Source organism: Caloenas nicobarica, chromosome 1 (assembly GCF_036013445.1).
Source record: "Caloenas nicobarica isolate bCalNic1 chromosome 1, bCalNic1.hap1, whole genome shotgun sequence".
Taxonomy (NCBI): domain Eukaryota; kingdom Metazoa; phylum Chordata; class Aves; order Columbiformes; family Columbidae; genus Caloenas; species Caloenas nicobarica.
Genome location: NC_088245.1, coordinates 171,209,696 through 171,226,354, shown reverse-complemented (window position 1 = coordinate 171,226,354; position 16,659 = coordinate 171,209,696). Strand labels below are relative to the sequence as shown.

The following is a 16,659-nucleotide window of genomic DNA, read 5'->3' as shown; positions in this document are numbered from 1 at the left end:
ACTCCTGTGCATAAACCTATATAGCATTACTTCTCTTTATTTAAAGGCCACCATCCTATTTTATATTCACAAACCATTTCAGATGTCCCTCTGTTAGGGAAGGGGCAGACTAGGAAATGTTCTGTGTAACCTGGGTATTTTTAGAATCTGCTTCTCCTCCCCTCGCAGCAAAGCTTAGGTTGCATTAAAATAACTCTGATTCAAAGATCCCTCTTCAGGCTTCATCTGAGGGTTTTGCCAATGTTTTGGCTGTGAATCATGTTGTCTGCAGGGTGGGAGAAAAAAATGCATGTAATCATTTGCATGGGAAAAATAAAACATTTCTTGTATGTTGTTTGGCAAATTTGCTGGTCAGAGACTGTAGGATAAATTTTTAGCACCAGAACCCCTTTTGTGAGTAAATGAATTCAAAGACTTTTTTAAAATTTTTTCTTTTTTCTTTCCTGGGATATTAGCTGATTTGGCTATTCATGTCACCAGGGTACCTAGGCCACTTAGTCCTGTCACCAGAACTTTTGGTCTCATTTTAAAAGACCCAAGGTGGACAGGGACATACGCATGATTCCTGTAACAAGCAGAAGATCTGACGTTATGGTAAATGTGGAATCTCAACATTAGGGAAACCTACCTCATTTCTTATAGGGGTAGAATGCGAAACATCTTTTGATACTGGTATTTATATGTTTTAATGGGATGTGCCAACAAAGTATCAGCTTTTGCTGGTCAACTGTATATCTCAGAGAAGAAATGTAGTGAACTTAGCTGGAGGTCGTAGGATTGGGTTAACTCACCATATATTATTGCACAAGCTGAGAACGTGCATTTCCACATCAAATGAATGTAGAAAGTATTAGCTGCCTTTGTCCCAGAAAAGCTCAGGGTATTAGACTTGCGAATAACGAGTGCTGCACATTCTTTGCCCATGAGGCAGCCGAAAAAGAATTCAAATGAAACCAAAATCATTCTGGGGATGACAGCCCAGTTATTCTATCAGCAGTTTGATTGCCTAAATGGCCTCTGAAATAGCCAGTTGATCCAAACCAGAAAACCATAGACTAAATTTAATTTTTGTGGTGGCTTAAGTGTAGTCTTGACTCATAACTGAAAGAACTCTTATTTTACATGTGCTTTTGTTTGTTTGTTTCCAGATGCAAAAATTCAGAGTATTCATTAGGTGTGTAGTTGATGTCTTACTTGTAGTATATTATTGTTCTTTCAAGTTGTTTCTAGTTCCTACAAGTCTTCAAAAATAAAGGAAAGGGGAGGAAAGGTGAATGATTCTCGTAAACCAAGGTCATCCAGTGGTACTGTTGTTAAAATACCACTTGAAGATAGTCATTGAGAGAGCTGATGTTTTGCCTTGACCCAGGGAAAAGGTTTTACATAAATGCTTCAGTTTCAGAAGATCGTGATTACGAGGGTGATAATGGGAAAGTTTCAGAAAATGGTGCTTATGATAGTGATGGTGGGAACGGAGATGTATTTTCCCAGACTTGAGAGGAATGTGCTCAGTTACAGCAGCTTTGAAGGGCCCAGCTTTCATCTTGACCTGTAAAACTCAAACTGAAAACAGTAGACATTTCTAGAAAAGTGAGCATTGGTACCTGGCAGGCTTGGGATACTGTGGCTGATTAACCATAGGATTTAGAGGTGGAAAACGCTTGCTAAGGAATTTAGCTGATAGGCTTTTTTGCCATATTCTGGAAGTATTTTCATTGCTTATCCTACAAATCTGCTTCTGTTTTGTGTGGCTTCATATATATTCTTTTATAGCTCTCACTTCCGCTGTTTTCAATGTCTTTCAGGTTTTTTTTTAAGCCAGGTGGAAATTTTAACTTCAAGAGATGGCATTTTTTTCCTAAAGGTTAAAGAAATACCACAACTTGAGTTTGCATCTTGTAAATCCTGTAATCTGAAGATCTTTTGATCATGTTTGTTCTACAGCACCTCTCCATGCTCCTCTAGACCCGTGTCGTCAAGTTTCCAAAACACTTTATGCATTCATCATTGGACAACTAATATCCATTTATCTTCTGGCTTTTCTGATTAAAAGGGAAAAAAGCCCCCCTGTTCTTGACAGTGTTTTGATAGTCTTGTTTATCAGAAGAGAACAAATGCTTTAAAAGACATCTTTCATTTGTGTGGTGTTTGTTTGTTTTCCTCCTTCCTCTCCAGGAATATCTTCAGGTTTAGTTTTGCTCTGGAGGGAGTTAATAAATTTGACTTCCAAATAAGTGTGGTTCTTTTAAGTTTTGTGTTCACTTCAAATATTTGGCAGGTTTTTTTTTTTCAGCAGTATAGGAATAATGAAATATTTTCTTTTATATGAATATTGTTTGCTGTACTTTTTTGTATTGTGTTAGGCAACGGAGGTGGTTTTTGTTTAATGAAGTATTAATTTGTTATGTCATATTTGCTTTTCTGACACCTTAATTCTCAAAGTCTAATAGGGGCTTTATATTAGCAGGATCACCTAAATTCCAGCCAGATTTTAGACAACTGAAAATAAGCATTAGCTTTCACCTTTAGTTTGATTATACTGCTGTCCAGCAATTTTGGGTGTGGATCGCAGTGGTTCAGGTCATCATGAATGGATAAATAAATGTGTGTTTTGTTGATGAAATACTGAAATGAAACTCGGCATTCAGTTAGCAAAAAATGCTGAACTGGTACCAGGCAAACTTAAAGAAAAAAAAAAGTGATGAAGTTTATCCCCAGTTTGGTATGGTGCAGTAAGGCTGGGCTGCAGTTTGCATAGAAGAGGGGTTTGTTAAAACTCTTTGGGAGGGAGAGCTGGACGCTGCCACAGCTTGATCTCTGTCTAGCATCTTGCTGCTGCAGCCCCATGGCTCCATTTCTCTTCTGTAGCACATGCCTCCCATGGTTTGGGTGAGATATAGGCATCGTCTTAGCCATGTTTATTCATTTATGCTCTAGTTTGGAAAACTGAACTGCTTCACTGCGGGTAAAGCAAGTACCAGAGCTGTTGCAGGGAAGTGACAGTGGTCAGACAAGTGACCAAAGAAATGTCCATGCAGCTCTTGAGGTGGTTTCCTGAGCAATGAGATGTGCTGTCTGCAGGGTGCAAAGGACCAACTCCAGCAGAAGCTGCAGAAAGATGCCGCCTGTGGCAGGCTGACTTTTAACAATGCAGGTTTCAGAGACAGTGGCGTTCCTGAAGGGAGTTAGCTGGGATGTGGCTGTTGGTTTGTTTGCTTTAATTTTGGCTGGTTTTTAAAATGCCATTTGCACCTTTGCACTAAAATAGTTCCTGAAAAAATAAAAAAATGTAATTTCTACTTATCTTTCAAACTATTTAAAATACACAGTTTGTGTAAGAAGCGATGTGTGTATTTCCCCAAGTACAGCAGAGCGGGCAAGCAAACTGGCACAGAGCAGCATTTCCTGAAGCCCTCTGGCGTTTCTGGAGGACATCATAAGCATAACCGAAAGGTCGGAGGATTGTGGAAGCTGGGGTTTCATTATGCATGGTAGTGGAAGTGCAGTCTGCCTTACATAATCCACTTTTTTTCTGGTCCATACTTATGTGGAACAGAGATGGGACTTAAAAAAAATAAATCTTGCTGGGTTCAGATCCTGCAGAACAAATTTGCCTCAAGTTCCCAGGGTGTGGGGGTGGTGGAAAGCAAATGAATGCTTAGCAAAAGCAAACCCGAAGAAAACCTGGCTCTTGATGAGTATGGGCTTTTCAGCTTGAATCCCAGCATGTGAGGTGGTTTGGATAGAATCACACAAGGAGGAGGACTTTGTGGTCTGAGAACATATTGCCAGCAAGGCTCTGTGGAGCATTTTGAGGCACATCTCTGGCTGCAGTACCGTTGTTTCCCAGAAACCTCACGTTTCCAACCCAGTTGGCTGAACACAGAGAGTATAATTAACTGGGATGAAAGTCATAAGACATCATGAGAGGGTGGAAAGATGAATGAGTTTTGTATAGTATATGCAAACTTGACTTATCTGTCAGAATAATATATTGCTCATTGCTCAGGATAAATAACTGTATGCTCTGTAGCAAGGCAAAATTTTAGTTAAAGTTTCCAGCTGAGACCAGGTGGTGAAGCAAGTTCAGAGTTAGAGTCAATATCTCCTTAGGAGAGTGGTAGTTAATGGGAATCTTGCCTTGCAACCTACCAGTTTGGTTGTTCAAGACCATGTATCTTTCCTTGCAGCTCCTGTAAGATTGAGGTGCAACGCTTTGCTCTGTGGTTGGAAAGTGCTTCATCACATCAGAGGCATGAGGGCTGCAGTCAAACCACAGGGCAGAGTTAGAAAGCAATTGGATTTTTAGAATTGTAAATGAAATGCCACTAGTGCCTTTTTTTTTTTTTTTTTTTTGAATTGATCCTTCATTTCAAATGAATAGAGATGTTGCCACCTCTGACTCTCTCAATGTGACTGGATGAATTTAGCACCAAATGTCATCTTCATGAAGTTCTTCAGTTTTGGCAGAGGTTTTTTTTGGTGAAATTTTCTTTCCCTTTCACACAAGAAAATAAAGCTGTCCATCTCTATGCAGTCCCAGGTTTGAACATGTGCATCTGAAATACCGTAGAGTGAGATTTTTTTGTTCTAGTGAGGAATTAGGGTTCCTTTAGGGTGAAGAGCATCTTGATAGTTTTCCAGGTAGGATTTTTCAAACACTTTCCTGGTTCACCAAGGCACAACATGCCCTTCTGAGAAGTGCTACTCAAACATCATTCCCTCTCTTTAATGCAATCTGATATAGCACCACTACATTGTATAATTTACTTATTTAGTGTATCAGAAGGTATTCATCCCACTTGCACCAAGACAACCACCTCAAATAGTGGGGCAGAGCCACTTCGTTACAGAGCTCATCGGCACATACCTCCCAAATGAGGAAAGTAGGGAATAATAAAGGTAAGTAGGGAAAAATATGAAAGCAAGCTATAGCAAAATGAAAGGGGAGATAAAGATGGGGTGGAGAAGACAAAAATGCTGCCATTAAAAAAAATATTTTTCTGGGCCTTTGTGTGTAACACTTTGCAAACCATGGAACCGCCCTGGTACTTCCTTATCTCTTGTCATCAAGTAGAGCTGGCCAAAATTTCCTTTTCTGTGGGAAAGCTTTCTTGATAAGGTTTTTTTGTGCGTGCATGTGTGTGTGAGATGCAGGGGAATGGCATGCAGATAACATTTTGACTTCATTATAGGTCACTTTTAAAACAACTTTTCAGGTAAAATCTGCACTTGGAAAGTGAATATTTCGGTTGTATGTTTTATTTAGGATTTGGCTGCAAAGTTCCCTCTCTAGATTACTTAAAATCAAACTAATTGTATTTTCCAATTAGATTTAAAAATCTGATGGTAATAGTAATATGAGAGGTTTTATTTTAATTTTTTTAAAATCCTTCTTTTCAAAGTAGCACTACTTATTCCAAAGTTGATTTCTTCATGCTGAAAACCCTGACTATGTATTTTCTCCTGCTGTTCACTTACTCGTGTTTAGTATAGCCTTTATTTGGCCCATGCTTTCTGTCTTCTTGCATTTTCTATTTTGTGTTTTAATAATTTGAACTTTTAAATATTAAACTACTGGTCTGGGAATTTGACTAGTACGGGCTACATTAGTAATATTAGTAGTAGCTTTTCTGGTATAAGAAAATGAGTATAAGGGAACTTCTCCCCCTTTCAGTTCTTCATGGCAAATGAGGAAGGGCAAATGCACAAATAGATGATCTAAGTTACATAAAAGCTACTGTTATTTTATTTGCTTTGCTACCAAACACCAAAAAATAAAGGCTCAAACCCAGATGGAATTGCTGATTGTGCAGCAACTAACAGTGTCCAAAACCACTCATAAGAAATAGCCTCATAAATTTTGGTCAAGAGCTGACTAATGAGCTGATAACCATTTGATGTGTTCTGTTTGCTTGTCTGATATTTATTTTTACAGCAATGAGGGAGTAATACTGAGTGATGTGGAGCATTACTTTTTCTCCTGAAGGTTTAAGTCACCTTTTTGACAGGTACCAGAACAGCTCACGGCTAACACGGCAGCTGTGGGCTCTGCCTCGAGCCCTGTCTCCATCACCCTCCTCATGGCTGATCTGGGTCCTGGGATTTTGATGCGTCTGTGAACTGTAAATTCAGAGGTACAGGGTGAGTGTGTACCCAGCACTGCTGCAAAGGGTGAATTTGCTGAAGTCCTGTTTGATGTCTTACACCTGGGAGCTGTTTAGTCCAGTATTGCTTTTCATAAGGCAAGGTGCAAGACGATACATATATTTTTCTGAAAAGTTGGTAATTTCAATGTGAAAACAAAGAGGCGTCATTACCCGTTTTCAGATGAATATGCTCAACAAGTTGTTGGGGAATTGAGAAGACAAGTGTTTTAAGAGATTTCTAGTTACTTGGCATAATCTTTGCTTGCGTGAGTAGGCATTTCTGTTGTTTGCTTTGGTTTGTTGTTGTTTTGGGTTTTTTTTTCAGTAGCATCTAGTTTTTCTTGTGACTTTTATTCTTCAACATGTCTTAAAGTTAAGAGGAGTGGGGAGAAAGTGAATGGAGTCTGACAGAACTCATGCCCTTCATGAGATATGTGCTCTCCTTTATGAAGGCAGCCTATACATTTAATGCAGGCTCAGGAGCGCTTCAGGTCATAAAATCATTTTGGTCAGAAGAGACTCTTTAGATCAGGGAAGTCATATGTATAAATGTAATTTTAGGACTGTATAAATAGTCCTAAAATTACATTCGGCCCCTTGAAGGCAACCGCAAGGCTGATGTGGCCCCCAGTGAAAATGAGTTTGACAGCCCTGATTTAGATCGTCGAGTCCAACTGGCACTAAACCATGTCCCTAGGAGCCTCATCTACATGTCTTTTAAACACCTCCAGGGATGGTGACTCAACCACCTCCCTGTTCAAGGCCTTACAACCTTTTCCGTGAAGAAATTTTTCCTAATATCCAATCTAGACCTCCCCTGGTGCAACTTGAGGCAACTTCAGATGATGGAGATGAGGTCAGGTTCTTCTTCATAATAGTAGTTATCTACCTCTTTTCATACAATATCCTTTTTATGCTGCAGGTAACAAAACTTCTAATAAGTGTTACTTTTTTTGTGGGAAGCAAGACATTTTTTTTCATAAAGAAATCGTAATTGCCAGGAAGGACAGCATAACTTTAAGTAATCATATTTTACTATACTTAAAAAACAGACAAGCAATTTGGGGCACCATGTTCTTCATGATTGTGTCTTTTTTACTTTTTTTCTTTTTCCTTTTCCTCCAGATACTTCAGCCTGTTGTTATGCTTAGCTTGAAACATGTCTGCTCTGGCAAATGTTAGTTTTATTAAATACTGAGAAGCATTTTGGCTGCATTGTTTTAGGTAGGTGCAGTAACAGATTTTAAAAGTGCTTAAACCAGATGAGGACTTCTACATGACTGTTACAAAACAGGTGACTAGGATACACCTTAGGTATCTAGTTTTGTTCTGACAAGTACAATTACATGGGAGGGGAGACTTTTTTCTTTGATCAGTGGTCCAGCTGAAGTGCTCAAACAAGTTTCCTGGACATAAAGGAATTTATATTAGTCTGAGAAAATATTTTTTTCACTTGGGAAGTGGCACAACATGGTATTTCAGCTGTAACCATTAAATTTCTTTCTTAATGAATTTGAATTTTAGTGAGATTTTTGTCAGTGCTATGAAAAATGCAGTTGGAAATCAGTATACTCATGTCCACTGTAAAATTCAGACGTTTCAGTTGCCATTACTTCAAATTCCTGAGTAGATGATGTTTCAAATTTGGGAGAATGATGAGCACACAAACTGGGGAATGAAAATTCCAGTTTAAAAAAATCAATAGTAACTTATAACTTTTTTTTTTTTTTGTCTTTGTAAGTTTATGAAGCATTTTAGAAACCTGATCATCATGCTTAAGAATTTAAGAGAAGTCTTACCTCTTATAAAAAATTTTTTAAATGTTAGATCTTGGGGTACTTTGCAAAGAGGTCTTTACCATGGTTTTAGTTCTGCAGCTGAAGGTAGCAGAGCCTCGGCAGAGGAGTTTTAGTAGGTCAGTCAGTAAGTCACAGTAGGGTAGAGGTGAAATTTTGACTCTCAGTCCAATTCTCTCATAGACTATACTGCAAACTGGGGAAAAAAAAAAAAACTAACCAGAGTTCTGAGAACTTAAAACTATAAATTACCAAATGTCAGGAGTGATTGAAGACCTGATAGGAATGTATGTGGAACTATAAATCACTTCTGGTACTCTTTCTGCTGTCTTATGGGAAAGAAGAATGTGGCTTGTATGGAAATACCTCCGCTAGACAATTAAGAAAAGAGGGTTGTGCGCTAAAAAGGAAGTATGTTTATTAATAGTCAGAGATGTCATTGTTCTGTAGTCTTTCAATGCCTGATAGTGGGAGTATGTAATCTCGGCAGTGGTTTACTGATGCTTTGTGCCCTTCTGCTTGAAAACATATGGTACATTTCAGCCTTAACTCTGAATTTCCTTTAATTGTTTTCTGTTGCTGCCTAAACACTTTGAAATGTAGGGTGTGGGGAGAGGGGAGGTTGATGCAAACTCTTTGTGACATTTTAAGTAGCTGCTCAAGACTTCGATCAGGCAGAATGAAACCCAGCTGCTGGATTGAACTTGACAGGTTTTGGGTGGGTGATGATTAAGTGAAATGTATCTAGGAGATATAAGTAGGGAGAAATCATATGGGCACAAACATCAAAAAATGATGGTTCAACTACTTGCCCTGGTCTTTAGTCAGGGGACAGTAAGTGCTGTGCCTGTTGGTTGATCTCTGTGAATGAAAAGTAGCATTTTAGGGATGCTTTAAATGGCCTAGTGTGTCCCAAACTGATGCTTCCAGCACGTTACTGGGAAGAGAGATCAAAATGCTAATTAACTGAAAAATTCTTGTAAACTAACTGTAAAGTAATATGATTGGCAGCAAGAATTTTCTAATGTGGAAATTTTTCATCTGTTCTCCTGCTCTAAACGAAAGCTCTGTAAAAGTATGACCGTTTTTGCCTCAACTTGCCAGCACTTAGCAAAATACATAAATATGGTTGCCAAAGGAACTGCAAAAAATTTCCATTTATCAAGTCAGTCAGCTGTAGTCTGTGGTATATTCTGTCATTTGTATGCTATTTTTGTTTCCTTAAATACCCGATGACTGTTTCTGTATTTGTAAAGAAACGTTCCTTCCTAACTGGAAAAAAAATGTGAACCACGTAGAAAAGGTACACACCTTAAATCATACTTGTGACATTTATAATCTGATTTCTCCTGCCTTTGCCAAGTAAGCGTGGTTTTGAGATTTCTTGCGGCAGTTGGTGTTTGTTTGTGTTAAATCTTCATAAGCTGGATGCTATGGTGCTTTTCTCTCTGGCTTGTCAAATATTTATTGATATACAGTGCTTAAAATGCATGGCAATTTCCAAAGAAAGTAAATGTTAATTGCAGCAGTGATAATTTTTTTTTTTTTCCCTGTGGTATCAGTGCTAGAGCCACACAACTACGCTACTCGATTTTCTGTTGGGTGCAAAATCCTCATACCACATCTTTTAACGCCTGTCTGAACACCTCCGCGCCCATGTGCCCATGCTGAATCACCCTCCTCCGGTGGTGTATGTTAAAGAGCTATTAAATACAGTGCCAGCGCCAAATGCTGTGGAATGAAGGGTGCCCAGCTCGTTTTCTGCAGGGCGTGAGATTGGGGAGGAGCACAAGGAAGCTGGTCCCCAAACCTGCTCGCTGATCCAGGTGTGCAGGGGGAGCTTCTCTGCGGTGTGGGATGAGCCCGTGTAGGGCAGCAGGGGTTAAGTAGTAGGACAGTAGGATGTTAATCCTCTTGAGAAACAAAACATATCTGGCTGCTGAAGGAAGCAAAGTTAGAAGAAACTTCTCAATTCACTTTTAGGAAGAATGAAGTACTAAGTCGTAATCTAAAAATCAGAGACTACATTCTCCTACAGGCTGAGAGAGTTGATTGTTCAGCTTGGAGAAGAGAAGGCTCCAGGGAGACCTTATTGCGGCCTTTCAGTACTTGAAAGGGGCCTGTAAGAAAGGTGAGGACAGACTTTTTAGCAGGGCCTGTTGTGATAGGACAAGGGGTAATGGTTTTAAACTAAAGGAGGAGAGATTCAGGCTAGACATGAGGAGGACATTTGTTACAATGATGGTGGTGAAACACTGGTCCAGGTTGTCCAGAGAGGTGGTAGATGCCCCATCCCTGGAGACATTCCAGGCCAGGCTGAACAGGGCTCTGAGCAACCTGGTCTAGTTGAAGATGTCCCTGCTCATTGCAGGGGGGTTGGACTAGATGACCTTTGAAGGTCCCTTTCAACCCAAAGTATTCTATGATTCTATTCTATAAATTGAGGATCTAAGGCAAGTTGCTCTGTTTCAAGCCCTGTGTGCAGAGGGGCTGAATTTCATCTATATCAAATTGTTAACCTGTGTGAGCAAACCAGAAAAACTTGTGTATACAAATAAAAAATTAAAAAAAAAAAAGGAGGGGTGGGGGAGCAAGCTCTGCCAAAACTTTGTCTTTCAAGAACAAGAGGTCTTTACTTCTTGTATTACTCATTAGGCTTCAGGGGAGTTTCACCTTTAAGTGGATTACTGTCATTCCAGTTCTGTGTAGTGGAGTGACCTGGCGCTGGAGTATTTTACACACTTCGCCTGTAAATCTGTTTTGTGTAAACTGTTCGGGGTGAAAAGCACATCACTTTTTTTTTTTTTTTTTTTTAAACTTCCCTTGACTTTGACTGGAATGCAAATAACCGGTGGGGAAGTTAAGGCTTGTCTAAACATGGAAGTAGCCCTGGATGGTTATTCCATAGTGGCTTTCCAAGCCTCTACTTTCTTTACAGTAAGAATGGCTATGAGTGGGTGAGCTAAATTCCCTTTGTCTTGTCCAAAATGGGATGAAGCTGTGAAGTACAGAGAGCTCTCTTGATTAACGAGCCATGTCTGCCTGGGGTGCCCACAAGCCGTACTTTTGCCCTTTTTCTTTCCAGCTGGCCTTATTTGGTAGCACTGACATCCCAGAAACTCACCTGCGGTTTACAACTTGGTAGTCACTCTCTCTTATCAATAACAGGCTCATTTGGTACATGTTGTTGCTGTAGTATATGGCAGTAATGTCATAGCAAAGGTTATGCTCTAGAGACATGGATCTGGGAGGGATTTCAGTTCATTGGGGACACTTGGTCCCTTTGTATGTCAGACACCTCGAAAATTGTCAACTTGGAAGTCTGTCGTCGTCTTCAAAAAAAACACATTAATTTTTGTTGTTTTCCTCAGTCCCATTACTCTTGTTGGAAAGAAACTGTGGAGCTCAGTGCTGCAAGAGGTTGCAGGCAATGAGGTGAGCTGGGCAGAGAGGTCTTCTGCTGGCTGTTACACAGGGTGGTGGGCAGTGCTGGGAGCTGAGGAACAAACTCTGGGGAAGATCCTTCCAAACACACCTTGGTCTTACAGCTGCTGTCATCATAGATGGAGCTGGAGTATGGCGGATACATGGACCTTTTTATCCAAAAACAAAATGCTGCTTCAGAACGTGGTTTCTGTAATGGTTGAACTCTGAGACCTGTGAATTACAATGTTCCTCTTCCTGGCTGTGATTTACAATTACTGATACTGGGAGCACCAAGATGAGGGGAGAGTGTGTGCAGAAAGCTTCATTCCTGGACTCTGGCCATGGGAGCGCCTGCTTTTTGAGAGGCATTCTGGAAGTGGATCGTTGAAAAGTTGGTGTCTGTAATCATAAGTAGAGCTGGGGCAGGGAATCCTTGTGTCAAGGATCACAGTAATTTATTATTTTACACAATGTGGAAAAACAACGAAGGGCATACGGAGGGGAGTGGCAAAGCAATTAGCGTTGTTTCTGATCTTTGGCCAATATCGTGCTCTGTGCACACTGTTATAGGTGGGATAATTTACCAAACAGAAGCCTTGAGGTCACTCTTAAGACAAAGCATGCCTGCAGGATGATTGATTTAATTATTATTTTTAGTTTTGGGCCCCAAAAGGGAGGAAAAAAAACTAGTTCAGCAATTCCACCCACTCCTTCTCCTCCTCCTTTTGGTTTAATGTTGAACCCATTAGCAGCCTTCTGAGAAATACAGAGAGCTGCAGGAGCTGGGACTGGAGCCTGCAGACGGGAGAAGTGAGTGATGGGCGCTGAGCATCCCGACGTGCAAGGCCAAGGTGGTAATTGGGAGATCCTGGCTCCCAGGCCTGTGGGTCAGCCCCGTTCCCTGCTCTCTCCCCTTGCCCCTTCTGCCCCCATCCCGCACCCAGCGCTAATAACCGAAACGTACCTCCGAGGAAGAGCAAGTCACCCGACTTGTTCAACAAGCTCCTGCTGTAGGTTTCTTCCCTTACCCCACCTCCAAATATAAACAACACGTAGCTGCGCGGTGATGCTGCTGCAACACACAGCTCTGAATTCTCTATTAAACTGATTTGAGCAAGCTTTAGTGATCTGTGTAATGCTGCATCTATGAAAATAATTTTCTACTTTAAAAAACCAGCTCTTTTTGTAATGGAAATAGGCCCTTACTTAGGAGACTGCGGGTGCCAATAAGGAGGATTTGTCGTGAATGTGGAACAGTGGGAGACAGAGTGTAAGCTTTCAAAATGACTCCAAATGTCTTCATAAATGTCGTGCTAAGACACATGCCTCTTAAATATGATCTGTTCAGGTGATTTTTCAAAATTCTGTAGCCAAAAAAATGCATCAGTCTCTCCTTCTAAAATGTCAAAAGTTTTTGTTGCTAGGCACTGTAGGTACTGAGAGGTTTTTTCCTTTTTTTTTTTTTTTTTTTTTTTTTTTTGGAGCCTGGAGATTGAAAACAACTTCTGGCACCAAGTCACAGTCTACATGATGCTGTAATACTTCCATGCAAATATGCTTCACGGTCCTGGGAGCATCAGGTGCTATTATGAAATTATGTTCCCATCCTCCTCTTCCTACTCTGGAGAAAAAACAAAACTAAACTAAACTAAACACACCATCTTCACCCCCCACACCCCAGCTCCCCCAAAGGGGGCAAAACAAACCAACCAACCAAACAAGCAAAACCAAAAGGAAAACCAGAACTTGATCAGCAGTAGAAGTAAGGGCTTTAACTGAAACAGATGGATATTTGCATGAGACAATGCGCTGTCTTCATCTATCGGCTGATGCAGCCAGGAAATATAGAAAAACACTGTTAATTAAATTGTTTTTCTCCCAGATGCCAACTGAATTGGAAGATGTGCCGTAACTTGTATGTCTACAAGATCTCACTGTTTGGTTGCATGCGTAGGGCTTCAGAGAAGCAGTTAACTAGAGAGTAGGGAGGCTTACCACACAGCATGACTGCACCCTAAAGAAATCAAATGTATTTACACGCTTGTTTAATAAATCAATATTCCTGCCCCACCTAGATAATAATGATAATGAGGGATTTATTTTTTTTAATTAAATTGCAGCTCAAGCTGAATTTAGTGTGATGTTGCATTGCACATATGTAGTGAAAACAAGATGGTATTTATACATTTTTATATGGAGACCTCTCAATTACTGATTACTTTTGTGTTCTTTCACTGCAGAGATTTTAAAAATTCTTGTTGTATTTTACCTACTGCATGTCCCTTTTCAGGTCGTGGGGTTTTTTTTGTTGTTTGTGAGGTGGGGTTTTTTTTTGTTTGTTTGTTTTTTACTTAAAGTCTACTCGTTCTGGATTGTTTTTGCATGTCTGCTGCTGTCTTTTCCCTCATTTCGCTGTTGTTCATGCTATTTTTTCCATCCTAGAAGTGCCCTTTCTTTTTTCCCCTGTGTTTTTAGGCACTGAGGAACCTATGTACTCCCTCACTTCACTGGTGCTGTATGTTTGTCTTCCTTTTCATAGTGCTGCATCATCTTGGTCTCTAGGTCTTGCCGTGGTGATGTACATTAGGTGCTAGTAACAGTTGCAAACAGCACCACTGCCAGTTGTGATTTTTTTTTTTTTTAATTATTATTTTTCAGTGGAAGGTGTCAATATTCTCATGTTTTCCCATACAGTGACTGGCTTCTTTCTTCTTTGTGGCCTGGAGGACAGTGATGGGAATGGTCCCTGCAGCAGCAGCCTTGCTCTTCCCGCCCCATGGACCTGCTGGCACCGCAGAGCTCTGGTGCAGCCCCCTGCCCTGTGCTGAGGAGCAGGAGCAGCACTGAGGGCTGGCAAAGAAGGACAGGGAAGACTCAGATCTTTCCTCATGTCCATGAAGTTGCCGGAGTGAGAAAGGCAACCCTGCTCTGCAAGGATGCTGGAGGGAGGGCTTGGACCACAGTCTCGCTTTCAATGTGGTCTCATGCAATCTTGTGTCTTTCTCAACGTTGGCTAGAGGAGGATGTTTGAGCAATAGGTAGAGGGAAGGTTTTGTGGCTACCACTGCCCTGTGGGGATCTGAAAGGCAGGTGCATGCCTGAAAGCATGTGGTATCATTTGCCATTCCTCTGAACAGTGGTGTTTAAATGCCTGCTCATGGATGACCTGCTTCCCACCGCTGGCTCCATCTGCCGTGTTACGGCTTTGCAGAGTTTTTGGGTGTGGCTGACTTTGAAGTTTGAGGCAAAAACGAAATGTTGAACTGTAATAACATGACCTAGTCAGACTTCTGTGCTGTGCTTTTAATGTAAGTATTATATGGCTTGTGGGCAACTCCAGTTGTGCTGGGAGCATCTGAATTGCTCTGCTGTTGTATTGTGCACAGCATCTGGGGAAAAAAAAATCTAGCCTCTCTCCGGTCTCCTTCCAGCCTCCTCATCCTCTCCCACCAAAACACTTAGAAGTAGCAATAACATACCAAAATGAATTGAACTTGAATTTTGTGGTTAAGACTTCAAGCTTTATTTTTGTTGTGATTTAGGATCTATAATTATATAATGCTAATTCCAACTTCAGATGCTCACAGAAATGCATTGATCGAGCTCTGTATTAGAATCAACTAGTTGATTTTTGTCCCCATTAGTCAGTTCAAAAGCTTTCTTTTTTAATGGTCGTAAACTTTGTTTTCTGCAGAAACATATTTGATCTGCCTGACCATGTATCTTTGCTTTTGGACTGGGCAACACTTTGCACCCTACCTGGTGTTGCTCCTGTTGTGCTGGTAGATGGCAGCAGTATTGCCTCTCATGCTCCATTTTATTGGCATAACGGAAGCGAGTTCTCCTGTTCTCGTTATATATGTCCCTTGTCTTCTACTTATCATACTCCTCTTTCTCTGCAAATCTGCTAATTTGAATCTTCTTAAATTTAAATGGCCTGCATTTGTTTACAGAGGTTGGGAAGGCCTTGGTGCCAGAGGGCAGTTGTGGACACAGCATGAAATCCTTGTTTTCCTCAAGCACGCTGCTTGGGTGACTTGTGGTCCCCAGAAGATAGGTCTGGTGTGTTGTTCTCCTCCAGACTTTTGAGTTCTGAATGTTTAAAAAGAATCCTTTTTGTGGAATAGGATGAGATTCAGATTGCAGTATACCCTTTGGAGCTGAAGTGGCAAGGACCATGAGTCTTATTAAAGTACAGTTATATTGGTAAAAGGAATAGCATGATGGCTGCTATATTTGAGTGCATTAATCACTGAACAGTGTTCCTGTTCACATTTCTAGTGATAAATCTAATTGCAAGGTTGATAGCGTGTCATTTTTTCCCCTGCTTATTTCTGTAGTGCTATTTAAAATTCATTTTCAGGTTCATTATTCTGGTAGAGTTTAAAACAGCTGCCAGCTATTTTGAGACCTGTAGCTTCAGTGATTTACTGCAGTGATTATGGATGGTCAAAAATAACTTGGCAAGGTTGGTATTTGGAAGTGCTGATTTCTTGAAATTATACCTTTTTGTGTCAATGTCCAAACCTGAAGCAATAGCCTTTGGGGTAAACCCTCTTGATGCTCTGGGGGTGAATTCCAGACCTGATGGGAGGAGAGCTGGTGTTGGAGCAGTCACCTGCGAGATGGCAGATGTGACCAGACTGCTGGCTTGGGAGCTTGGAGGGAGGCAGATTTTGACACCGTGACTAGTGCGTTCTGCCTCCTGTGCTGTCTCCCCCTGCTTTTGCCCTATTTCTGAAGGGCTTGACTCATGTCGGTGGTGATGTTCTCAGGGGCTCTAAGTGTTATTTATCAGAGAGCTGATGTTTAATAGGTTTCATTGCTGTGTCGCCTTCAAAATTTATTTCTCTCATGCGCCAGCAGTTTGGTGGTTGTGCAGCTGAGCAGCCGCTGATGAGCAACTCCTCTGCTTTGTTTCCTTGTGCTCAGGGTGTAGGCAGCATCCATTTCTCTAAACCTCTTACTCTTCTTCCTTATTTACCTGCACAATGTGCTCATTCAGTTCAGCTGACATAACCCATCCGTTTGGGAGTTTACTCTGAGCTTTGGCGACTGGTCAGCCCAGTCAAGGCATCTTGCCTTGGTGTTGCTTTCAGTTCTGCTCATTACCGTGCAACTACTTGTTTCTTCTGCTCTGTTGCTTTCTTCCTTTTCCTTACATTCATGTTTCTTGGATTCCCCAGGGCTCCTGAACACTGACCTGATACTTGGGTATTTTTGCTTAACAAGTAGTTCCTCATCTTCTCGCAATGGGACTCTAACCTCTGGCCACTTGCATGCAGAAG

General features: G+C 40.9%; 1 protein-coding gene across 11 annotated transcripts in view; it reads left to right on the top strand.

Moving 5' to 3' along the window:
- Positions 1-16,659, top strand: part of LMO7 (LIM domain 7) — a 133,859-nt gene that overhangs the window by 40,484 nt on the left and 76,716 nt on the right. The window lies entirely within an intron of this gene.